A 27,853-nucleotide genomic window follows, 5' to 3' on the forward strand; every position below is an offset into this window, starting at 1 on the left:
TTTATGACAAGTTATATTGCTTAAAAAATGTTTATTTTTGTAGTTTTTATTTCATATCAAATGCAGAGTGTTCTTAGTGAAAACAAATCAGTTAAAAATTGAATATATTTAGAGTATCAATAAATAGGTATAAATAGGTTTTGTTCTTTAAATAGATGGATAGAATAAGTATACTGGTGAAGAACAGGCTTTGGAGTCAGATTTCAGATAATCTCATTAGCTGTGTGACTTTGGACAAGTTATTACCTTCACTTAACCTCAGTTTTCTCATTTGAAAAATAGGATCAATCTTGCCTGCCTTATGGGGTTTTGTGAGGATTAAAGGAGATAATTTATGTAATGTACTTTGCTCAGTATTTGACACAATATGTGTTCAATACGTGTTGGCTTTATTATTAGGGAAGGCTGAGAAAATACCTATTCTAATCTTTTTGCTACCTAAGAATCCTTTGACCATTCCTTTTTTAATGAGCCCAAAAAGTTTTGAAAGACTTTGCTTACCAATCTATACTCATTAAATAATAATTATTCCTTTTCCTCCACTTTAAAAAATAAAGCATGGACAAGCTACCAATCACAGGCTTGGATTATCATTTGATAACCAGTCTTATCACACTGAATTAATAGAATGCTAGCCCAAAGTTATGTTTTAGTTTTATTCTGCAGCCTTATAATGGGTTGCTTTTACTAGGTTTGCATAACTCTCCTGGTCAAAGGATTTTAGATTAAGATCTAATGATGTAATATTTCATTATCTGTTATACTGTCATTGTTCAGTTCATTGTCCCACTTACATTTTTATTTTCATGTTAGACACGAATTATTTTAAAACAGTCTGAGCCCTGTTTATAAACTTTATACCGAATGCAGTCAGTAATGTTTAATAATGATAAATAGTCTAGTCAGTTGTGTAAAGATGAGTTTATCAAGGAATTATTCTACATTTTTATAATACATTGCTTAGTATTGTTACTTTACTAAGGGTAGAAAAATGTGTGAGGTCACTACTTGTGTACCTACAGCAATAAATAATTTTGGCATAATTTGTCAATCCCAATCTTCAGTTGTAAAGTAACCTTGGAACATTGTTTAGTGTAATATATAATATGAAATCATAGAGGAAATATGTCACCTGTGGCTTCCTTTCATTGGATATTAAAGACGTTTAAGTAACATTTTCAAGTTGGCTGCTTAATTGTTAAAGTTGCTATTCAGTAATTTCCTTTATTTCTATATTTTTCCTGAGTATTTTCATTGAAATGAAACAGTTTTCTCATTTTAGAGTGATCTATAAATAGTTCTAATCTTTCTGAAACTGGAAATTTGATTTATATATTTCAGTTGAAAATTTACCTGATACTATATGTCTTTTCTTTTTTGCCAAAGCATTGTATATTGTACAGATGTTTGTCTGTGTCACTCATTTCACCATTCTCCCCACTCCCGTTAAGTGTTTAGTTATGTGACCCCTTTTGCATTATTTTTGTAGATAATTAGCCCCAACGTATCAATTAGACTGACTCTTAGCTTAGCCACCTCCTCAGCTTCCTTTTGCCAGTAAATTTGACACACATTTAAAAGGAACTTTTGGGAAAACGTTAGGAAATGTGATTTGGATGGTCAGGTTATGCAGTCATACATTGCTTAATGATGTGGATATGTTCTGGGAATTACGTAGTTAGGTGATTTTATCATTGTGTGAACATCATAGAGTGTACCTAACACAAACCTAGATTGTATATCCTGCTACATGCCTACGCTGTATAGTATAGCATATTATTCTTGTCTATAAACCTGCATAGCATGTTACTGGAGTGAGTATTTGTGTATCTGAACATATCTAAACATAGAAAAGGTAATGCATTGTGTTAAGGTGTTTAGTTGGTTATGATGCCACTGAGCTAGAGGAATTTTTGAGCTCCATTATGTTGTGGGATGTGGTTTGTTGTTGACAGAAACATTATGTGGTGCGTGACTGTATGGTTATTCTTACCATTTCCAATAGTCTGTTATTGTCTTACAATTTCTACTTATCTGACTGTCCTCTCGGACAAATATATAACCTTGTTCCACTAACTGTGTAATCTGAGTGTGGTTTTGATTCATAAGGCTCCCTTCTTAGTCCTGGCTATGTGCTGGCCTCTGGCTAAGTACTTTAGGGTTAAATCTCTAGTCCATAAATATTGTGTTTGCACAATCACAGATGCCTGCCATTGCTGACTTTTAATTCCTGGATTCTTCTTTCTCACTTTTATTAGAAGCAGTAATACCCAGCTACTACTGCTTGACTTTGCTTTACAGTGCTTGGTCTAGATTTCTGGAGGTTTTTGGTAATTCCTGTTTAGGCAAAAATGAGGTATTGGGTAATAGGAGTTGAGAGTGAGGCAGCTGTCCTCAAAATAATAGTGTGTTAGTTGGTAAGAGGAGACAGATAAAATGAAAGATGATAAAAGGAGAAAGGACGAGTGACCAGGCCAAGATATAAAGGACTTCAAAAATGCTAGCCAAAGGAGGTTAAAAAGAAAATAAAGGTTCTCACTCTAACTGTAAAGCCTTAGTGTAGTCACTTAATAGGCCTCAGCTTCTCCATCTGTAAAATGAAACAATAGGGCTGTGGGATCTCTAAAGCCCTTTCCAGTCTATGATTCTGTAGCAAGATTGACACTGGGAAAAGGGAAACATGCCAATGACATGGAGCCAGGAATTGGCATTTCCCTTGCATGTTCTCAAAGGCTAGCAAGTTGTTTGCTTATTGTTTCTTCTGATAAGAACAAGAAAGAAAGAAAACCCACAGCCTGGTACTAGCATAATGGCCATACCTATAGCAAAATCTCAGAAGGTTCCACCATTTCAATGGCTTCTGTAGAGAGCGGTGGCCAAGTGCCCTCATTTTCTCACCCACATAGGAATTAGCTGAGTCTCACAGCTTGAGTTCCTGCCGAAGCCAGCTTCTCTATGTATGTGTGCCAGACAAGTGTCTGACATTTGGGGCTCCTCCTGTCTGTTGCTCACCAATGAGATATTTAAAACAGGACATAATTTCCCAAGTATGTGGATAGGCAATTTAACAGAGAGAGAGAGAGCGAGAGAGAGTGCGAGAGCGAGCGAGCGCATGCGCATTCTCTTATCAGAATAAAAATTAATTTAGGTTTCTGTTGATCTTGTTTTTAAGACGTTTCTTCCCCAATTATTGAAGCTATTCAACGGGTTTTTAAGAAGTGCTAAAAATCCTGTCAAGGCCTAGACAAGCTCTGAGAGCCTTTGGACTACTTTGGTGTCCCTGGTCTGGAAAGCATTGCCATCCTCCACACTAGTCTCATATTTTTCCATCGGTAATAATTTACTGCTTTACTTTCTCTTAATATTGTTTATATTTGGATAAGCATTCTTTTAATTAAACTTTGGTAGAGAAAAATAGTCCTTTAAGAAGTATACATTTTCTTAAATTTAAATACATTTTTACTTTAATACTACTTTGGTTTGTAGACTTACCAAGATTTTAGAACATAGCAGGCTAGGAGAAGAAGCATTTTTACATTTATTCAAGATAAGTCATATATTCTGCTGTATCTCAACTCTTTTACCAGCCTAATAGGGGAGTATATTAAAGCTTAGATTGTAATTGTTGTTGCTTTAAAAAATTTATTTTTGCATGCTTTTTTACTGATTAATATAACATATTCAATTTTCTGGACTACATTCAGATTTGCATGCCTAATAGCATTTATGTACTTCAGTATAACTTTCATCTTTAAAATATATCTCATCCCCTTCCGTCTCAGTCAGCATAGTTTACTTTAATGTGCAAAACCATTTTAGAGATTCTTTGCTTGTCAGTTAAGTGTCTTCCATGTTTTAGTTGTGGAGGAATGGGGGAGGTTGCTGTAGAAGGGCAGGAAAAGCAGATACATTTAGAAATCATATCCTGTTTCTATTGTTAGACATCAGTGCATTACATATTTTCCCCAGTTAATTTTCCTGGACCATTAAGTTCTGGTGGGTGTGGAGGCTTGAGATGGGACTTAGTGGGCATGGGGAGTTGGGAGACAGAAGACTTAGGTGATCCAGTATTTCTTCCAGATTTCTTATCTGTTGAAATAGTGTACAGAGTACAACTATTTTTGTGAAGATGGGCATTCTGTTTAATTTTGTTAGTGATTCCTTTTTTCTAAAGACTCAATATATCTGTATATATCTATCCATTTGTACATTAGTAGATGTAAAATAATATCTTTCTTTTTTAAGGAACCAGAATTTTGATTTAGTCATGTACAAATTTTAGAAAGGTAGGAATTAAAAAAAAAGACATGAGAAAATCTAGTTCATAAACAAGATAACAGCAGTGATTCCTTAAATCTACCTTTTTATGTTTTGCTTTGGATAAATGGTTTTGTGGATATATATTTTTGCATTAGAATTTAGTTTTCCCCTGATACTATTTATACTATTTTAAATAACCAAAGAGCAAAACCTATCACATCAGGCATTTGCTTATTGGCATCTGATTATATCTGATGACAGTCTCAGAGATGAATTTTGATGAAGTGTCAGTTTAAGGGTCATTAATAAAAAACATCAAAAGCTATTATATGAGTAATATGAAATTCACCTTTACAACTTTAAAAGTACAATATGTATTTTGATGTGCCATGTTGAAAACCCAACATGAAAAATCAGTACATAACATGCAAACTCATAAATTTAGATTCTTTGTTTTATAAAATGATTATATTGCATATGTCTTAAGAGCATTTTAAAATACTTTGTTTAGCTCACACTTGTAATCCCAGCACGTTGGGAGGCCGAGGTGGAAGAATCCCTTGAGCTCAGGAGTTCAAGACTAGTGTGGGCAACATAGTGAGACCCTGTTTCTACAAAAAATTAAAAAATTAGCGAGGTGCAAAGGTGCCTGCCTGTAGTACTACCCCCTCTGGACTGAGGTGGGTGGATTGCTTTAGCCCTCAAGGTGGAGGCTGTAGTGAACCCAGAACCTGGGCAACAGAGGGAAACTCTGTCTCAAACAAAACAAAACAAAACAAAACTTTGCTAAAAAAAAATTGCTTTTCAATTAGAGTGTAGTAGATATATTAAGAAAAATGGAGTTTAACTTAGATAATGTGTTTTGTGTGTGTGTATGTAGATATTTAGAAAGTCATTTTAGTTTACATTTTGCTTGGTGTTGTAGAACTATCTGTATTGTTTTTGTGCACTGATGTTTGCATTATCCATCTCTTGGAGGATCATTAGGAACATTTAGTATTTCCACCTCAGCGCTATTTTCTTGAGGCAAAGAAAATTAGGGGAACTGTTTAATGAAATTCTTTGAATGACCTTCGTGTGGTTTTGTGAGCAATTTTTAATAGTGTCTCACATTATATGATGATTTTTAGAGGCTACTTTTAGTTAATAAAGACCATGAATGTTGAAATTGAATTAAATTGTAGTTAAAGACAAAAATTGTAATTCATTCCAATTATAGAAGGTTAAGATATTGTGCTGTTGGATCAACATTTGATCTCCTTATTTTTAGAAGTCTGCTGAGTTTTGAAATGTAAAACCTTTTGAATAATATTGAATGAGTAGAGCTGTATAATAGTTGCAGGTTTATATTTCAGCAAAGATTTGAGTGCCATATGTCTTGGAAGTAAGGTGGGATTCTTTAATCTTGGAACTTGGAAAGAGATTTATTTTAGTATTTTGATTGGGTTAGGTTTGCTTGAGCATTTTTGGGGGTTGATAGAAATGCAAATGACCACAGACTGGAGATACAGATCAGAGTAATTTGTGAGAGGAGGTAATTGTAGCGATCCTGATGCAGCACTCACTTCCAGTCCTGTTGCCTGTGATAAACTTTACGGTAAAGACTTCTTTATTGAATAATGTAAGCCTCTCTATTAAAATGTGTTTTTGTTAATTTTCATTGCTGCCTGGAATTTCCTAAATGTACATTATCAGGGAGCTTTGGAAGTCCCAATTTACCTTTTGTATTATAAACCTTAGAAAGAATGCCAATAGATGGCACCCCATGCCCAGAACAGCACCTTAATCTGAAGGAATGGGGTAGAAAATGAAGAGCAGGATCATATAATTTGAAAAACTGGAGTATGAACAGTGACTAGTACAATGTAGAGAAAAAGAAGTATCATTTCAGGGACTAAATATGAATCCCAGTTCACCATATTCTGCGTATCTGATAATAATATCGCTGTCATGACTGATGACATTTCTAATATTTGATTCAAAAACATTCTAGCAGAGACCTAAGATAATTGGATAAATTAGTCTCTAAGCTTTTGGTTTTTTATTTTGTCCTTTAGCTTTAATTTTGAATGAGGAATTAAAGGATTTATATCAATGTATATTTAGTGCAGTATTATTTTGGTTAATTTAGGAATCCTGAAATGACTTAGATTTCCATTGAGTTTTAAGGAGCATAAAGTAATGAGGGAAATGGGTTATTAGATACAAAACTGGATATTCTCAGCTATGTGGACATATTTTTTAAGGTTTCGAATTGTAGAGTGTTACAAAAAGGACATACGATATTTGGGAATCAAGAAAGATAAAAAAGGGTAGGAAGAGATACTGAAAAGTGGAGTTGAATGAAATTAGTAGAGAATTTGTAAATAAAGATAAATTAAGGTAAGATGGAAAAATCACAATATGAATGATGAAATAATTTGTTGAATGAACAATTTCTTTTTAAAATCTTTACTGTGATTTTTACCTAATGGGAGGACCCGAGGAAAAAGATTGTACCTAGCCTCTTTTTGAGCGCCACATTTGTGTTTTGTTTGTTTGTTTGTTGGAAATTATTCTAACAAGGTGCTGGGATCTTTGACTAGTATTGTATGAGGTTTGGGTATTTCTAGACATTGTATATAGAAATTAAATTGAGATGTTGCATCAGAGTTTTCTTGTACTTATTTTATTATTACAAGGTAATATATTAATATATAAAATACATAAAATTAGTATATCCAGTTGAGATATCTGATTAGTTTATCTGATATCTAAAGCATCCTACATTTGTAAAGTCAGTATATAATAAAAAAACTGTGTCCCGTAAGTGTATGTATTCCTAAAACATTTTATATTTTGGGACATTTAAAACTTATATTGGAGTAGTCTGGTAAGCTCCCATATGCCCATTACACGGGTTTAACAAATTAGTACCTTCTATTGCTCTAAAGCTGTATAATTTGAGGTATTTGTTTATTGAAATAACCTTGAATCATTCTTTACTTTGTGTTGCTTTGAAAATATTTAAATCTTATGCTAAGAACAGATTCAATGTATACTTGAAAAAATGCTTGTGTTTAAAACAAAATATTTAAAAATGATTGATGTTGTTTTTTCTCTCAGCACAGCATTTCTCTTATTTATTATTTTCATTTTTGTGGGTACATGGTAATGATATATATTTATGGGGTACATGAGATATTTTGATACATGCATACAAAGCATAGTAGTCACATAAGGGTAAATGGGGTATCTATCACCTTAAGCATTTACCATTTCCTTGTGTTACACACATTCTAATTATACTTTTAGTTATTTTAAAGTGTACAATAAATTACTGTTGACTGTAGTCACCCTACAGGCACAGCATTTCTAAATCAGGAAGTTTGTTCTTGGTTTCCGGTCATATCTTTTGTTCAGTAATTGAATTCAAGGCTCCTTTACTTGAATCCTGACCCATCATTAAGAAAGGGAGAAAGTCCAGGGACAGTAGCCCGCATTTGAAGAAACCTGTGTTGAAGACTAACTCTCCAAGGGTGAAATGGGGTTATCTTTTGTCTACCATTCTTTTAACTTTGTTTGTGGGTAGATTCGAGTAAACAGTTGAGTCATTTTGTAAGTTAATGAGGGAAGAGAACTATCTTCCGCTTCTTCTGGAATATTTCCTTCAAAGTTTGCTACTCATTTTGTTTGTAATAGAACATAAAGGAAGAGACATCCAAGAGTTAATGTACTGATAGTTTATGATATCACTCAAAGCAGTTTTAATATTTTGTGATTTAGTATCTTCAGAGAATGAGGAAGTTACTTTTCTGAGTTTTTTTATTTGACTGAGGCCAGACTGGTATGAAAGAAGTTTATTTTACAATGCTAAAATCTATAGCCAAAAAAAAAATCATTATTCATGTAATAATATTATTATTACATGAAACTATTCTGTAATGAGCAGACTAGTATGTATAACAAATAGTGATTAATGGCATTTTAGTAAACAACACAAAATGTATACCTAAATCTTTTTAAAAGCTGATGTTTCCTTGTTTGAACCCAATTCAATGATTAAGATATGAAGAGGTAAATACAGTACATTAAATAAGCTTGCATTTTTTGTTTATATAATAACTTTAATTGCTAAACTTCCTTATGATCCAGAGGGTTCAGTGGAATTGTGTATGACTTAATATATTTTGAGGCAGTCTTTAAAAATGTTTCTATACAGGGTAACTAGACAAACTGAATAGTAAAGTGATACAAAAATAACCAAAGTGATATACTAATTAAATGATCTTATTTCAGAACTAAACTACTCTTTCTTTTCTCAAAGGGTTATATATAATTCTATCTGACATTAGGAAATGTCTTCATTACGTAATTCTGCCTGTTAGATTTTTATACTTTTCAAAAGTAGATAGAAGATACAGTGTATGAAGAAAACACCAGTATAAAGTTTAATGAGCCAAACAATATGTGAATAAAACATAAATGGAGCCCTGCAAAACAAAAGATTATAGAATGTATATGTTAATTTCAGAAATATTTATAGATTTCCTTATGCATTTAATGCAATATCAATTTCAACATTTATAGTAACTTTTTCTGTGCTTTCTATTAGATACCTTGTACTTAAAATCAAAGTATAATTTTATTTGGCTTTTTATTATTTTACATTCTGTTTAGTATCAATGAAAGCACAGGCATTTTTATTCTAGTGTTTCTAAGTTGTTTAGTTTTTAATTGGACCACTACTACATTTGTGTTATAGGATATAATTTAAAAATCAGCCATTTTCAGGGTGGGGATAATAATATTGACCCACATATTCTATGCTTGAGTAACTCCCCAATAACTTAATGCTCTAATTTGGAAGAACACTGTCTCTTCACATTTAAAGGAGAGTTTTGTTTGTTGCTTTTTTTTTTTTTTTTTGCAAGAAATGATCTGTATTTTATAAACTGACCCTGTTTGCATAGCAGCTAAGGTTTTGTGTCTGGAACCTCAAATCCCCTATGATGAGTATCTTTCTTTCTCAGTGGCCAACTTCAGCCTTTCTTCCTATCTCTACTTATTTTACTGCCATATTCCTCTGTCCCTTTACTGTGTCTGGCCCTGCACAGCAGACCAAAAGAGACAGCCGTGGGACTACAGCAGATTAGAGAGGTGAAAAGGTCTCTCACTAGAGTTACACTTGTTTCCAAATGGCCCAAATATATAGGATTTCAGTAGAGACATAATTAGAATGTTTTATTTGAGTCAGATTTTTTTAGTTGGAATGGACTTGGGAGGTTATCAAGTTGAACCCCCTCCTTCCTCCTCCCCACTTATTTTACAGGTAAGAAAACTGAGAGTAAGTGACTTGTACAATGACGTAGAACATCAGAATTAGGACTGTCGAACTCCAGCCTCCACACTCCTTGACAAATGTTCTTAGGGCTAATACAAAGCTTTTTTTTGAAGGCAAACAACTCAAATGTACTGCCTTTAGTGTTTAAAATACCTGTTTATCTATAATTTTGAGCTCCGTATTTTTTCTAGAAAAAGCAAGTTTATAAATCTGCATTCAAAATTTGCATAAATATTGTTTTAATTATTTCCAACTATAATTTTTGGTATGTGGATTATTTTATTTTAGAATGACGTAGAAATAAAATTTAAAAATGTTTTCCAAACCATAAGTAGGCTTTATGTTAAGGAGAAATGCCATACTTGTTAGGTTTTTTAAAAAAGAAAAATATTACATATTTAATTCCTATTATTTGTATTTCCTCTTATTGGGAATTAATGGTGTATGTCATAATCAGTGTATTAGTGTAAATAATTTTCAGTCCTAGTATGCATGTCTTTACTTTTTTGATGAGGGTAAAGGTGCTTTTAATTATTTTAAGAATTTTTGTAAAAATTCATTTAATTATGAATTTTAAAAATGGAAATGTTTGTTCTTGTAGGTCACTCTCTTGTGGAACAAAAGTAAAATACTGGCAGCTGATATAGGTGGAACAAGCTGAGACTTGCTCAGCTGGGCTTTAAAAGTGTGGCAGCACTCTTAAGTAGCAGTGAACGAACAGAAGGAATATATGAACAAACTGCCCTTTATTCCATAGCAACCAGACGCAATACCAGCAACTATGCTATTATCTGATTTTTTATTTTCTTAAGCTGAGTTTTTGGAAGGTTATGTTGTTTACTTTTTAATAGTATGGGACTGTGGCAGGAATTGTAATTACCAAGATTTTGTCTAATTGTTTCTCTCTCTCTCCTCTCTTTCTCTGTGTGTGTGTGTATGTGTGTGTCTGTTTTACAATTAGAAGTAAATCAGTGAGCTCAGGCTTGAATTTAGTTTCGATATTGTGCTAAAGATGAACAATTTGAGCCCTAACTCTGTTAATTATTTGAAACAGTCCGTTTAAGAGAAACCAAGAATATGACACTGAACTTCCCAATGTAACCTGATGCTCTCTGCAGCCTAATTTGTGGTAACAAATCTGAAAGGATACATTTATATAAAACAGGAGTATGTTTCCTGTGGGGGAAAACCACTTGTCATTTGCTTTTAACAAGGTGTAAATCCCCACAGATAAACCTTCTTGTAAAACTGTTCCCTTTGGATTTAACCTCACCTTCAATAAAAAGGGAGATGCAATAAACAGAAGTATGATGAAATATTAGTTAGCTCTTGCATTTTTTGCCTAGAAGTTCCTCATTTTTATTCTTTATCATTTTTAAAAATTTAATGCTGCTGTTTCAGATGAATTGAGAGAGTCAGAATGTAATGCCTTACATTCATTTTGCTTTCTGTTAATGAAATTGTTTTTAGCAGAGAGATCTAAATAATATACTTTTAGATTGAACTGTATTTCTGATGTATTGGCATATATACTGGCTCATAAATTAGAATGGAAAATACAAATATTGAAAGTGTAATTCAAATGAATAGAAAGTGCTAAATACTTGCAAGTCTTAAATTGAGATTTGAATATAGAGATTGAGTTACCAGAGTAACTAAATACTAGACTGCTATATTTGTTGGATGTACAGAGAAGGAAACTCAAATATGGAATGTGGTCTTAATGTCTTATGAATTTGTAATCTAGATACATTTTTACTTAACTTTTAAATTCGGATTAATAGAATCCTCTAAAAAGAAGGTTTTTTTTGAATTTTTAGAAATAGCTCAGAGTTTTATGTTTCCGTCTGTCAGAATCTTTTCAGGATTCCTCATTGCTTCTTCATCAGAGTCGTTTAAGAAATATTTTTTTTCATAGTGTCCCACAGAACAACCACAGTCTTTGCTGTTAGGAAGCTTACAGTCTCATGTCCATTTTCAAACTAGCATTTCATGACTCTTCTCCGTACTTCCCCTTTTCTGACCAGTCTACATTTCGTTGTCTGTGGGATCTGCATTTGTGAATTCAACCAGCTGAGGATGGGAAACACTTGAAAAAAGACAACAATAAATAACAACACAACAATAAAAAAAAAAGTGAATATAGTATAACAACTATTTACATAGCACTTACATTGTATTAGGAATTATAATCTAGAGATGATTTAAAGTATACACAGGAGGATGTGTACAGGCTATACACAAATACTATGCTATTTTTTATAAAAGAGAGTTGGGCACCCTTTTTTAAGATGGGGCTCCTGGAACCAATTCCCCATGGTTATGGAGGGACAACTGTATTATGTATTGGTTAAGAGCATGAAATTCAAAATGAACAGCCCTGGTTGTGAATTCTAGCTCTGCTACTGACTAGCAGTTTAATGTTAGGCAGATTACTTGCATTCTGTGAAATAGGATTAATAAAATCAACCTGAAAAGATTGTTTCAAAGATTATAGTATATGACATAATCAAAATAGCACTGTGTCTGACACATAAGTATTTAATAAATGGCAATTGATATTATTATCCTATATGGTCTCCTGAATTCTGCCTTGTCATTTCTTTTCTCTAAAACTTGGTTCTCATCCTTTATTCTACTTAGAATGTGTTTTCTACCCTGCGTAAATTAATCTCTTCTGAAATTTGAGTGGTCCCTAACTTGATGGGTTCATTTCTAGTAATTTCTTATTATCTCTGCTAATTGGAAATTGTGATTTAGATTTTTGTTTGTTCAGTTGTAAATGCTTAATCTTTCTAAATTGTTTGTAAGCTTACTGAGGGCAGAAGACTCCATAATCAAGATTTTTGAACTCAGCATGAGACCCAGTGTCTTTTTCTAGTAGAAACAATGAATAGTTGTTTAAGCTTCAAATTGCTGATTTCGAATCTCTGATGAAAGTTTAGAAAACACATTTAACTGTTTAAAAATTTTGTCTAGTTCTGATTTTACAATGACCTTTCAAGCAATGCAGTTTTATTGTTATTATTTCCATTGGATTTATTTACTTCCTTTTTTTTTTTTTTCCAAAATGAATTTAATGGCTTGAAGGCATGAATTTTGAATATTTCTTCAAATAGAGGATCATGTAGCTGGCAGTAGATTGGGCTGACCTTAATCCAGGTCTTTTTCTTCTTTTCAAATGACATTTTGTCACCTCATTCTGTATTTTTATGTATAAATTTCTCTATATACGAAATGCTAGACTCACTTACCTATATACAGATATAATTCCAGACTTGTTTGGATTTTCTTAGTATCCAACAAGACTAATATTTTACTTTCAGAAGTTGGGGAATGCCGTTTAGGATTCTATACCTTATTTCTATTTTCTAGTTGTGACAGGGTGCAGGAATTCCTTAATATAGGAGAGACGTGGGGCATTATGGGAACCTTGCTTTGGGGGACTACTTTGAATATCCTAAACCTCTTGGGTTTTTCCTTCTGCTGCCTAACTTTCCTGTGCCTGCTGGGATGTCAAAAGTAAAGGATCTGGACTTGAGTTCCAGGGTTACACCAAGGCAGCCGGTATCAGAATGCCAGTATCAGTATCAAGGCAGGTAATATCAGAATGGAATTACTATGGAAGTGAGATCCATGTTTGCATTTGTGATAGTTTAATTAGGGTTGTACTATGCAAAGGTATGAATATCTGCCTTTATGTCTACTACAGAGATTTTACCCTAAAAAACTTTTAAAAAAAACCCAAAAAACAAAAAACAGAGTTGTCATTCATGATTCTACCCAGCCCTCATTTTAATCAGTGTGTTTTCATTGTATACCATCTCTCGAGATGATGAGTTGCTGAATTTAGTGCCATTTGTGAAGCCATCTTAACCTCTTTTTCAGACTTAAGGAGTGTTCTTCAATTTCTGTAAGTTTTAATATACATGCTCATTTCACTTTTTAAAAATTATTTCATTCAATTCTTGAGCAAATATTGGCACATAAAGTAGGGGCTAAGAAGTGAACTGCTGTGAAGGATACAGGAATGAATAAAACTGATCATTCTTCAAGGGCCTCTGCCCTTGAAGGAACTCATAGTCAAACAATTGGGGATGAGGGAGAGAGAAAATAAATGAGTATGTATTATAATAGATAGTTGTCAATGCTATGGAAAAAACATGTGAGAAGCAGGGGGATAGAGAGTGTAAATGATATGTAAATGATGGGGGTGGAGAAGGTTGTAATTTTAAATAGGGTGATTAAGAACACCTTGCAGGTAAGGTAACATTTGAACAAAGACCTGAAAGAAGGAAGTTTTGGGTATGTCTTCAAATGTGACTTTGTATATTTATAATATTGATACTTTGATAGCTGCTGGCCTTCCTTTTATATTAAAGAGTCCTAATTTTTACATCTGTCCTCACACAGCACTTTTTGCCTTTCTCTTTGCCTCCTTTTATCATTTTTATATGCCTTTCCCTGATACATATATATATATATATATATAGAGAGAGAGAGAGAGAGAGAGAGAGAGAGAGAGAGAGAGAGAGAGAGAGAGATGTATTGACCAAAACTAAGGAATCGAGCAGATTGATACACTTTCAAAATTAAATTCTTGAAGTCCACCCTACCTTCTTCCAAGTTGGAGGCTCTTCGGAAACACTTAAAAAATTGAATATCATGTACACATGAAGTGTTAAAAGTAAAAATCACAATAATAGGCAAATAGAAATTAGAGTTAGCCAGACTGCTAATTTGGTTGGTTATACACTTAGTTTACTTATGGCTAATTTAAATTGGACAGAATCTTTGCATATGATGGCTTCTGTGATAAAAATGCTCTTCAGTGTTTTATATGAAACAGAATGTCATTGTTTATATAGCATAGCTATCATCTGGTCATCTATAATAATGATTTATGAATTGTATTTATTTGTAAAACTTTGTACATGTAAAAAGACATAAATGAGAGGTTGTTTAAATAAAAGTTACTAATGGAGACAAATTTGTCTTAAATTCTATTATTTTGACAAATAGATTGTCATACTGATATTTTTAGAATGGGATTTTCTGTGTACTAGTGTCACAATCATATTTTCCATTTCAGTTCGATGTCACATATTCAGTTCAGTGTCAGATATTCAGCGTTATGTGCCTGTCATCCATTATGAAATGTACAGTTTCACAGTATTCGAGGCTATTGTACTCTGTTGGATTACTTAAAAAATGGTACAAAATAAAATATGAATATAACATAAATGTGTATATGTTTTAAGTTATTTGAGGAAGTAGACATTTTTATGGAACCTTAAGCAAAACAAAAAAATACCTTTCTCTATTTGAACTTATACAATTATATATACAGTATTTATTTTTAATCTAGGTTTCTATCCTGAAAGGCCGGTTCAATGATTATACTTGCAAATATGCCCAGGCATTTATGTCTGAAGTGAGTCAGCTGTGCACACATTTTATCAAGCTGTGGGCCAGAGTCTGTTGAAGACGAGTACCTGGTTATTTCTGCCATTAAAAAAGTAAAAAATTAAGCAAGATTTAGTATCTCCACTTGTTTGTACCACCGTCGTGTTTGTGAAAAGATACGTGAGGTATGAGAGACTTTGGTGACCCATGAGTCTTCTCTTGTGTTTTTCCTCGTAACTCTTTTGATTAGGAAGCATTTAAGCATATTACAGCATAGAGCAGTTTGATGAAATGATGAAGTGAATTTCCATGTATCCATCACTCTCCTTTAAAGTTAACAACTTACGGTTAATCTGGTTCCAGCTATAATCCTTTATTCCCCACCTATCTTCTTATTCCCATTACTTTTTACCTTTGGAAAGAGAGCCGACAAAGATGACTCAGGGCTAACACTCACATTGCCAGTCCGTTGCTCTGCCTTGTATGTTGTGTTATCTACCCTGTGGATGGAGGGGTGAGGAAAAAAAAAATCGTGAAAATAATGAAAGTTTCTAAACAAGTGTTAAATTTAATATTTTGAATTGTGAACTGTCATATTTCTGATGTTAGAGTTGGAATTAAATACTGTATAATTTTTCAAATTTAGTACAGACTGCACAAAGACTGAAAGTGTTCTGTGAGATGGTATCATTTACATCTTTATTAAGATGGCTTTTATGTTTTTGAAAGATTTTCTGTGTATTTTTCTTTCATTAAAAATTATGAAATATATAAGTGAGTTTTTGGCATTCATAATATGATGTGACTGAAATGATCCTTTGGATTTACACAATATACTTCAAGGTACCTTTTCAGTATCCTCAATTATGAATTTCAAAAATCAGCTCATGTCAGTATCTCAAGTTTTTAGATGTATAAAGGTGAATGGTAGCAAAAAAGTGAAAGTGATTTTTAATAGAAGTTAGAAAATATGTTTAACTGAGGTTACTTTTCTAGTTAGTTCTAATCAGTATCACATTCCTGTAATAAATTTTAATATTAAAAATTTCTTTGGGCAGGGCATGGTGGCTCACATCTATAATCCTAGCACTTTGGGAGGCTGAGGTGGGTGGATCACTTGAGGCCAGAAGTTCGAGACCAGCCTGGCAAATGTGGTGAAGCCCTGTCTTTACTAAAAATACAAATATTAGCTGGGTGTGGTGGTGCATGCTTGTAATCCCAGCTACTCTGGAGGCTGAGGCATGAGAATCGCTTGAACCCGGGAGGTGGAGGTTGCAGTGAGCTGAGATTGCACCATTGCACTCCAGCCTGGGTGACAGAGTGAGATTCTATCTCAGGAAAAAAAAAAAAAAATCTTTTTGTATATCAACATCCTTTTTGAACTTGGCTAAACGAATTGTTGAAATAATTTGAAGAAACAAAATAAGGAAGTATTCTGTCAGGAGAAAGGAATAATTTTAATTTTGGCCCTCAGAGTAATTTTATTTTTCTTTTTATACTTGGTAATACGTGTGTACAAAAAAGTATTCTAACCTGTAAGTCAAGTCCTTGGTTACCAACTCTAATTATATATCAAATAATTTACAATTCGTGATAAAAATTATGAAATTTAAAAAATCTGGCAGCATTTACTGGAGATCTTTGATTTTTAAAAATTTTCTTTTAGGAAGGTGGGTAAATGGAGATGAAGCAAATGTAATAGGGTGTTACTAGTCCAAGAAAACTGGAATTTTCCAAAAAGAGGCTTAATTGTATGGTGGAATATGTTATTTTCTATAGCTACATAGTATATAGTTTCTTTTAAGGATGCCACACTTAATTATATTGAAGCTTTGTAGCCTTGAGGAGACAAGGACCCAATGAATACCAGAAGGCACATTCCGATGACACTGCCAATATAGATATCCATACTTGCTGGTTTTATTTTTGGCATTCAGTTAATAGTATTGACAGGATCCTAAGTATTCATGTAACCAGTTTAGAACTTTGATTCTTTAAGATCAGATCCTTACAGAATTATTTAATATATTCAACTAGTAATTGACCAAGTATTAAATAACTGTTTTGGAAGTTAACACATTTGCCTAACACATGCCTCGTGACTAGTATACTCCTCAGTAGAATCTGACTTTAATAACTTTATTGACTAATGTGTGTGTATGTGTAGCATGTGTGTTTGAATGATTTGTTCTTATTTGGGAAATATCAATTTTTAAAATTGCTTTTAAAAGGTTTTCATATATTAGACCCTACAGAATCAAGTTAAATTTTTCTTGTCATACAGGAGAACTAGAAAGTATTCAAATTAATTCTTCGTAAAATTAAGTGAAGCCTATAAGTTACTAATCTTGGTTTTCACATTGTGTCTGCTGACATCACTGAGTCTTTTAAGAACTTTTTTTCTGAGTTGCATTTTTTTAAGAAGTAAGGATGAAGCAAGGAATATGTAATTATTGAATATAAACTTTCATATTTGTTTTCTCTTTTTTCCTTTTCATTCGGAAAATGAATCTGCATTTCTTTTAACAAATCCTCTTTTAATTCTCTTTCTAACATGTTCTTGTCTCTCATTTTTTTCTACCCCTTTTATCCCATTTGCTCTGCTCTGCTGTGCTGTGCTTTGCTTTGCTATAGGCTGTTTCAGTTCTCAGCCACCTTAGTGAACCCATTCTCTTCTTGCTTCAGCCTCAGTTCTTTCGTCAGATGTTGCCTTTACACCTTTCAGCGTACTTCAGCTCTCCTTCATTGTTGATTTCTTGGCCTTTCTTTTTTGGATAGTTGTTCCACATTCCTCTGTTTGTTGCTCTGGGGTACTTTTAGAGAAACAGTTAATTTCTTTTACTCTGCTTTCTATAGTGTGTAATGAGAAGAAATGAAACCAACCGTTGAAGGACAGATAACCATGGCTCTTAAAAAAAGAATAAGGTAGTGCAGTTGACAGGTTATTTAAAGGGTTCCCAGCTCAGAATAGTTAAGTTGAAGGGCTAAATGCTTCCAAGAATGTAGAGAAAATGTCTAACTTAAAAAAAATTAACTTTCCAAAGTTGCAGGCAATATTAATATAGCAAAAATATCCGTGTAAAGTTCTGGATAGATTTTCAGTTAAGATGATTATTGTTATTTTTGTCTGTGTGGTCTTTGGTATTTTATGATAGAACACCTTCATCTTGGTCTCCAAATATCTTATGAAAACGGCTTATTTAAAAATAAGTAACACAAATTAGTATAATTTCTAAAGGAATTAGAAGCTCTCCCTTAATGTCTATCCACTTTTCAAAATCCATTTCACACAATTTGATTTAACAGTATTTCATTGATAAACTGTGCTGTGCTTTTCTTCTCATTTACATTCAAATAATGCTATCTAATTTTAGTAAATTTATGTGAATAATTTATTAAGTGCTAAATCTTCAAAGTTATAAAATGTGCATATGATAGGCTGGTATAGATTTTATAATTAATATAAAATTATTACTGTCCAGAAGTGATGAAAAAAAATTCTCCGTTTTTATAATGAAATGTAGAACTTCTTTATTTTTAAAATAATATTTTGGGGGGAATGGTTTTTATTTTTACTAACTTCATGACTTCTGGGTTCCTAGGTTTAACTTATTTTTCTATTATTGAAGTTTATAAAAGTTGAAGGTACTTAGTACTGCTTTTTTCCCTAAAAGTTGCTCAGTTCATTTATATCCATTATGACCTTTTAGGGGACTCTATGAAAATAAAAACTTGGGGATGGTAGGTGGTATAATTGAAATGTAGATCATAATCTGTTCATTGTTTGTTTTACCAAATTAGTTAGGGATTCTGAGGATACGTTTTGAATATTTGTGTATGTTTAACATTTTGTCCCTTTGTTAGAAATCTCTCAGTGTGACTTGTTTTTAATAGGATGTGTCTTGAATTGTGGGCCAATCACTCTTGAAAAGTATTAAGCCCTTTAAACACACTGGTTGGACCCATAGAGGGAAGCCTACAGGTTTATTAGCACTCCTTAGCCTGAAAGCACAGCATACCCTTTTAGGTTGCACAGCAACAGACTCCTAGCAACCATAATAGATTGAATTTCTAAGAGTGACCAGGCCGGATGTAATAATAAAGCAAGAGGTACAAACAGTTGTCATGGTTTTCTTTTCACGGTAAGCTAGTTTGATTTGGGGAAGCTTAGCCTTTCAAAAATGGGCAACCTTCTTATAAAACTACTACTATTTGTGCACAGGACTTGTGGTATTAAAATAGCAATAATAGTACCAAATTTAAACAGCTACTGCTTAAAAATAGTATACCCAAAATAAAACAGCAACAACAAAAAGGATATCATGTAAAGAAGTTTTCAGAGAAGTATTTTTAAAGAGTTTATCAAAAACTTAAAAAGTGTACTATAGCAAAATAATCATGCTTTTTAAAAATAAAAAATTATTTGTGTTTTCTCTTGTTGTGATCCTCTATTTAATTTTGCAGCAGCTTCTTGTAGTTTTGTGTGATTTAAGTGATGTTCACATAAAACTGATGATTATAATAAACTTAAAAAAACAGGCTATTTGAACTTTATGTAAACAACATTTTTTGAAATTAAGAACTAATAAGTAGTGGAGCACAGAATTTATTCAAGAAGAGTAAAGTTTTGTTAAAACATATAATCCTTTACAGTGACAGTAAAAGTATCTGTGATATTCCTAAGAGTGTAATATTGTGCTGTAACTTAACATTTCTCCTTTGTGTCCTTTAGTGTGTGATTGCTAATGTAGACATGAAAAGGAGATTAATTCAGATACATTCACAGCCTGAAACAAGATGCTCCCATCAAAAGAATCAGATCCTCATATAGCTGCTGGAGTTGGAACTACAGTCTTTGACAGCAATAAGCTGTAAATATACACACATGCTAATACCCTTGATTTGTTCATCTTTTGTGTCAGCATTTGGAAAAGATTGTTAAAGTGGCAGTTATAGTAAAGACTGGCAATTACAGTAAAGAACAGAAATTAGGTATTTGTGACCTATTATATTTCATTAAAAGACTTCCTTATTAAAATGGCACTGCTTACTCTGATTACTTGACAGCTGCCCTAAACAGATTAGAACATACATAGCTTCAGCTAAAGGTAAAATCAACCTCTTTAAGCAAGCTTATGGCATAGAACAAGTAAATGGTATAGAGTAAGCTTAATTTTTTTTTTTGTAACACATTTACTTGAGGTAGAGATGTTTATCAGTGATTAAGTGGTATATTCTTTCATATTCCTATAATAGTTTGCCCACAGTGGCATTTCCCATTGAGATATTTTTATACACCCATCTAATATCATACTAGTTCCTACTAGGGGACCTTATTATGAGGCATCATAGTTCGAGAGATCAGCATGACTTCACCAAAGAATCTTTTTCCTGATAAGTGATCAGTTACAGCTCCAATTCAATGTAAATACTGCCTTTACCAGGCAAAACTCTAATTTTTGGAAGTTTCACCACGAGGTTGTTATTTTCTTTAATAATCCACTGGAGCCACTGTGAATTTAATATTTGAATTTGGGCATCACTTTCAGAACACTGAATTGTTTGCTTTTTTAGAGAAGAATTCCTTGTGGCACTTGTTACCTTCAAGATATTTCTATTTACTTTGTTATATAGTATAGTGAGTTACATAGTGACTATAGCACTTTATAGAATAGTACTGCCTATCAATTATTCTGATTGTAGTTTAGCAGTTAAGTAGGCTGTCTTGGTACATATTGTAACATTCCAAGACTTTGTCCCTATATTTGACATCATGAGGTAAGGCATAAACACTGTAGATCAGCCTGTGAGTATCAAATCACAGCTCACTCTTGAAGACACAAACACAGGTTCAATATGAAGCAGATTTGTGGGAAGGTTACCTCCTGCAACTAATCTTGAATGTAGATTTTTGTCAGGACTGTCACAACATTAATAGAAGGCTTATTGTAGTACTTGCGTGGATCTGTAAAATTTCGACAAAGATGCAAACTGTGCTGTGTGAGACACTTGTATGGCAGTTCCACATACACAAATATCTTTGACTTATATCTTTAGCTTAATTATTTTAATCTGATGCATCTTGCATAAGGTGTGTTAGCTTGCAAAATTGTTAGGGAAAAATGTGAGTTCTACTGAATAAGAGAAACCAGAGTTCAAATCCTGGTTTTGTCTTTTGATAGCTAATTATCCTTAAATAAGTTCCTTAACTTCCTTGATCCCAGATTTTTAGTGTAAAAATGGGACTATTACCTACTCTTTAGGGGTTTAAAATGAAAGATAAAGTGAGAGGGAAAATGAGATAAGTGTATATAGAGAGCTTAACATGATGGTACAGAATTAGTACTCAAACTGTGGAAACTAGTATTCTTATTTTCATCTTTCTGTCTTAGTCTTTGTGGTGTAGGATATGAGGAGAGTTTTGCAGGAGAGGGTAGCTGCTGAAAATAGTAACATGGCAGTAGACAATCGGAAACAAATTTGTTTTCAAAGAGGAATGTTATGTACTATATAATAAGTCATTTTCAGTATTGGTAAGTGATTTAAGAATTCTTTAAACTTTCATAAAATGACCTCAGATTTCAATCTTGAGGCAGGATCTTTAAAGATTACAGGAGCAGTGATAGAAAAAAATATGCACTAAGAGATGAAATACTTATTACTTTGGCCAAAGAGTAAAATTTAATTAATAGAACAAGCTTAGTTATTTTAGTACATATATACAATGAGGCTTGTATTATTTAAACAGCCTCTCTTTAAAATTTTCTTCCGTGTAAAAATCTGTACGAGCAGAAGTGACTAAACTGCCCAGGCTTGTGTAAGCATCTTACAATGTTGATATAAGAGAACTGAAAATGAATATAGCTTCTGCTTAGAAGAAGCAAGGCAACAGTGGAGTCACATAAAAGTTTGATTACCTTTTGGCACTTTTTGGCCCACCCCTTCAAACTATTTAATGTGTTCATCATTGATTTACAAAATATGGTAATTATGTTTGAATATATTCTGTTGTTGCTTAAGTGACCATAAAGGCATTTATTTTAATTAGAAGGTAATATTTTTAAAAGGATAGAAGTGGTTTGAAATATAATAACGGTTTGAAGTAGCTAGTGCGATTAAACTGGTTTAGGTAGTGGCTATTCTATTCTTTGAGGAGGGTAAATCCAGCCTAAGATTAATGAAAGAAAGAGGCACAGAACATGTTTAACATTGCCTTGATATTTTAAGAGTGAGAAGAAAACCAGGCTAAAGTGATACTTTTAGAGCCAGGGGAAACAGTACTTACACAGATACAGTTACGCAGATACAGTCTTTCAGCTAAAACCACTAGCTGATTCTGTCATTCTGCACATTTTAAATTAATGATTTTTTTCTTGAGTACAACTTATGTGTGCATATTGTTAAGCCATTTAATGACATTTTAAAGAATTAAATACTGCCAAAAATAAATCCAGAAATGTTAAATTTCAGAGTTAAAATATATTCTATTGATAGCTGCCTTTTTTTTACATCAATGAATATGTAATTATGATTTATTTTGTGTGGTGCAATGTTTCACTTATGTATGCTACAGTACAGTTGACCACTTGTAGAGATGTAGAACATAATTGTACCTTTTATGCTTAATTGCATATTATGTCTAGCTCAGTGAAGATTCATACATTAGCTTCATAAATTTTCTTGCTACATAGAATTTTTTTTTCCTAAAAATGGAGAAGTTCTTGCTTTATGGTTATCTTTTTTCCTTGATATTCTGAGCAGTTTGAATGGTTGAATAGGGGAAAGTATTATATATACACATATACATTAATATACATACATATGTAAATATACATACACATGTGAAATAGTGTGGACTTTTCAGGTCAATTTAAAGTTGGAGTTCTTCATATTGATACAATTACTAGGTGAGAAAAACTAATTAAACTACCAAACTTTTCCAGATTCTCACTATTGGTATGGCCTTTTAACACCAAAATCTTTTATGCAAACTGTACACTATATATAAATGCTTCTCAAAGTGTGAATGGAAGACCCCTGGAGGCCCTTTTTCAATTCCCTCTCTGTGTGAGGCTGCATTTTCTTCATAACTTCCGATAAAACACCAGATTGAGTGCAGAACCAGATGTGAGAATCTGCCTTCTGTTAAGCAAGACATTAATGGATTTTATAAAAACGTAAACCAGTTCCATACTTATCAGATTTTTTTATTTGGAAAATTTAGATTATTTTATAATTTAAAAATTATTAACATAAAATGATTATTATTTTAAATTAATGAATATTATATTTCTCCATTTTATTTTCTAATAGGATGAGTATAGATAGATACAACTATGATTTTCTGAAGCCTTACCAGCTGGAGAGAGCCACTGTTGCTCATCTCTTCTTAATTCTGCATTCAGAATGTCACATTTCTAGGTTGAAAAGTAGCCATTCCAGAATTATACACACCATGGAAATTAGTAGAAATCACAAATCTGACTTTTTTTGGTGGGGAGTTAAAGAGTGGAAAAGGGAGAGGGAAAAGGGAAAGAGTTGGTTTTAAACATTTATCAGTACATTACTGAATATAACACATCCCAACAAAAGTTCTTTGGGATTCTCAAAAAATTTAAGATCTGAAGGGGTTCCAGGTCAACAACTCTGCTTATCACAGAACTGCTGCTTGTTACTATACTATGCAAATTTAACACCAGAGTCTATGCAAATATATGATTGAGGCAGAATTTTCAGCCAGGTACTCTTGTCTGTAGAGTCACTTTACCAGTCTTTTTTTCTCTAGTGTCTTCCAACAAGATTAACTCCACAAAGTGATTTGAAGTCAAAAGATATGTGATATCTTTTGTGGCTCTCATCATACTAAGTACATAGGTTAATTACTTGTTGACTGGTTCGAGACTGTTGGTATTATGGGGATATAGAAAAATGGAAAGAAAAAGGGTTATGGGCTTGAGTGGTTAGGGAAACCTTCAGAGATGAGTTAAAGCAGGGCATGGATCTTAAAAGGTTGTTTTAGAGGTATACTGGCTGTGGGGAAGAGGTTAAGCACGTGATGGCATAGAGGCAAGTGTGATTTTGGTATAAAGAGTTTGAAGAGTTTGTTGGGAAATTGTGAAGCAGATGGACTGGAAAGGAAAAGGCTTAGCATTTGGACCTTAACTAAGTTTATAGGATAACCAGACTCTGTGTGTGTGTGTGTGTGTGTGTGTGTGTCTATATATATATATATATTTTTGTTTGTTTGTTTTTTGAGATGGAGTCTCGCTCTGTCACCCAGGCTGGAGTACAGTGGTGCCATCTCGGCTCACTGCAAGCTCCGCCTCCTGGCTTCACACCATTCTCCTGCCTCAGCTTCCTGGGTAGCTGGGACTACAGGTGCCCGCCACCACGCCCAGCTAATTTTTTGTATTTTTAGTAGAGACGGGGTTTCACCATGTTAGCCAGGTTGGTCTTGATCTCCTGACCTCGTGATCCACCCGCCGCGGCCTCCCAAAGTGCTGGGATTACAGGCGTGAGCCACCGCGCCCGGCCCATTGTATATTTTTTAAACGTAGATCACATGTTAAGATGAAAGTGGCCCTTTAGGGAGATTAATCTGACAGGTCTGTGTAGTATAGATAGCAGAGTGTATCTGAAGTCAGGGAAACCTCTGTCAATCATCTGAAAGGAAGCATAGAGTACAGAACTTGGGCTTTTAATTCAGAAAGACTTTGGTTGAAATCCTTTTTCTGCTAGTCTTTTACTTTTAGTTCATGGATAAGATGTAGATAACAACTAGCCAGTGGGGTTGTAAATATTACTAAGGGTGTGAAAGAGCCTAATACAGGTTAGATGTCTGGCACCATGCTAGGACCCTCAGTAAGTTATTATCAATACAACATTTATGACTACTACTTCTACTACTATAATAATAATATTGTTATTATTTGATGGATTATAATGAAGATTCAGGCTGGGGAACCATCCTTGGAAATAGGATGTGTGGGAATCAGTCCCACCCCAACACCAGTAAGAGCAAGAATACAAATGAAACCTCACTCATTATATTTCTACATACTTAAATGTTGCGTGTCAGTAAAGAAATGGTTAAATCAAACATCCTGTGACCTCCTAACATGACCAGAAGCAGCTTTATAATGAGATAAATGACCACTTAGAATTCTCAGATTTTTTTAGCAGTTCTGTTCTAGAGCATAGTGGCAAAGGGAGAGCTGAGTCTGTCACCTGTCTGTGTCCTGCAGTCTACCTCCATTTTTCATATCCTGGGCTCTTTGCCATAGCATGCCCACAAGATCCTCCTGCAAGCAATGTTGCCCCACCCCTTGCAAGCTATCTGTTGACAACCCCGTATGCCTAGAGTTGAGTATGCCTGAATCTCCTGTCATGGGGAGTGTAGTCCAGAACTTTGCATGGGAATTTGGGGTACTGGGAATGTGCTGAAGTAGAGTCTGAAGGATTCAAGGAGCGTCGCCCTGGGCTGTGCAGACTTCTTGCCTCCTGAGGAGGTACGGGGCCAGAGGGCCAAAGCAAGCTCTCTAAAGTGTGTGGCCCAAGGGCAATGGCCCGTCTCGCCTGAGTCTCAGGGTTGTGCTGGAAGGGACATCTGACATGAGTGACAAATGAACATGGCTTATTTACTGTTAGTTATGGGGTATGAGAAAGTGCGAGTGAAAAAAAATGAAAGATCACTGGGTTTCAGGAGAATGATGGAGCCACTGAGAAAGTAAGACAGTATTTGGGAGTCGGTAAAATGGGACCTGAATGTAGAATAGTCATGTTTTGCTCACCATTATATCCTCCAGCACCTAATTACCTCCTAGCACATTGCCAAGCATCTAGTATTGACTCAATAAATTTTGAAGGACAGGATAGATACTTTGAATAGCTGTGCCAGAGATGAAAATAAAGTCATTGTAGAATATAGAAAGAAGGAAAAATAAGGTCTTGTGGGTGAGGCCAATGTAGCACTTTGGATGTGAGGTAGATAGCATTGATTAGCATGGTCATCTGTAAACTATTAGTGTGGGGGGACTGTATTATATATTTAATTTTTGTATGTGTGATACCAAACAGCTGGTCTTTCTTGAATACTTGAATACTATACAAGAAGGAACTTTTTTTTTTTTTTTGAGACGTTGTCTCTCTCTGTCGCCCATTCTGGAGTGCAGCGGCGTGATCTGGGCTCACTGCAAGCTCTGCGTCCTGGGTTCACGCCATTGTCCTGCCTCAGCCTCTCGAGTAGCTGGGACCACAGGCGCCCGCCACCACACCCGGCTAATTTTTTTTTATTTTTAGTAGAGATGGGGTTTCACTGTGTTAGCCAGGATGGTCTTGATCTCCTGACCTCGTGATCCACCCGCCTCGGCCTCCCAAAGTGCTGGGATTACAGGCGTGAGCCACCGCGCCTGGCCAAGAAGGAACTTTTAAGAAATGAATTGGATTTTAAAGTTATGATGAATGACAAAAATTAGTATCATCAGTAAACTGGTGTAACTGAGGAAGTTGTAATCATAAAAAACAGGGAGATCCTGAACAATTGTGGTTTTTGCTCACAATGAGATAGGAAACAGTGAAAGATATGTTCAAAGAATAGGTTTTATTTGTAATCAATTTGGAAAGAAGTAAAGGACACAGATGACTGTAGACTGGCCTGACTTTTTCACTTGATATTTACAAGGTATACATAGGGAAAGGTAGTAGGAGAAAAGGATTATAATTAATGGAGTAAGTTGAATTTTATAAACATTTAACTGCAGATATGTTAGACTCATGTTGCTCAAAATTGTTAAGAAGTATTTTGTGGTCGCTTAGTTAATCATATATGTGTACTACAAATAAGGCCTCATGTCAGAAAATATTTTTATAATGAGAGTAAAGTAAGAAAATATAATAATATGGTTAAAATTGCCAAGTTCTTTTTGAGAATCCAAGTGCGTTGATTATTGTAGATTATTGCATTTTTGATGTATCTGGTTTGTTATCACCTAAATACACAGCAAACACCTGTGATTGTTTTAGTGATCCTTGTCTTGTCTTCTTCAAGTAATCCCAAATATGTGTATTTAGACTGTTGCCTATTCATATATACTCAGCTGTGCCTGTTTGCTTTGTTACTTTTCTGTGTCTAATGGAGCAATATAAAAATTGATGGCAACTGTCACTTAATGTCACCTTTACCTTTAAAGAAAAAAGGTAAAGCCAAATCGTGCCAGGTAACTACGATGCTTTTTATAGTTAACTGAATTATCAGATATACTTTGTAATAAGTTGATCTCTGATATCATGGGCCAAATTTAGGGAACATATATAAATACATACATGTAAGTATGTTTGTATATCATTGCTACTCCACATTTACTTTATTAGCCAATAAAGATCATTAGTTTAAAAATAACTTGTGTATTCTCCTTCCCTGAACAAAAGATCTTTCTTTTAAAAATTTCCATAACACTAAATTATTTTTAAGGAATGAGCAAATGCATGTCAGCTGCTAAATCATTCTCACTTTTGCTTTTCTGCAAGAAATTAGCAGGGTGATTTTCAGAATCGTTTGCTGTCTCATCTTCACAGTGTAAAAGCATGTATTCTTTTAAAGAATGCTTTTTCTCAGATTTCCCCTAATTTATTTTTCTTACTATCACAATACCATGATTATTCTTTGAATTATAATTCTTTGAAAACTAAAAATTCTCTCATGTAAAATCAAAAACACTATCTTTTTTGACTAAATCACAAACATTTAAAAATAGTGCATTCATGTGAAGAAATACTTTAAATTTATGTAATTAATATAATACTTAGCTATAAACTTAATAATTTTAAATAGTCACATGCCTTCTACATATCAAAAAATTCATTTTT

At 33.7% G+C, this 27,853-nt stretch overlaps 1 protein-coding gene across 25 annotated transcripts in view; it reads left to right on the top strand.

The window, feature by feature from the left end:
• The window catches only part of RFX3 (regulatory factor X3), a 312,030-nt gene that overhangs the window by 5,997 nt on the left and 278,180 nt on the right, over nt 1-27,853 (top strand). The window contains exon 2 of one of the 25 annotated variants that reach the window (XM_045373202.3): nt 3,173-3,332. The exons of the other annotated variants lie outside the window; for them this stretch is intronic. The gene's annotated coding sequence lies outside the window, so the exon portion shown is untranslated. The remainder of the gene's footprint in view (nt 1-3,172; nt 3,333-27,853) is intronic. 25 annotated transcript variants of the gene reach the window in all.

The sequence above is a fragment of the Macaca fascicularis genome, chromosome 15, assembly GCF_037993035.2.
Source record: "Macaca fascicularis isolate 582-1 chromosome 15, T2T-MFA8v1.1".
Taxonomy (NCBI): domain Eukaryota; kingdom Metazoa; phylum Chordata; class Mammalia; order Primates; family Cercopithecidae; genus Macaca; species Macaca fascicularis.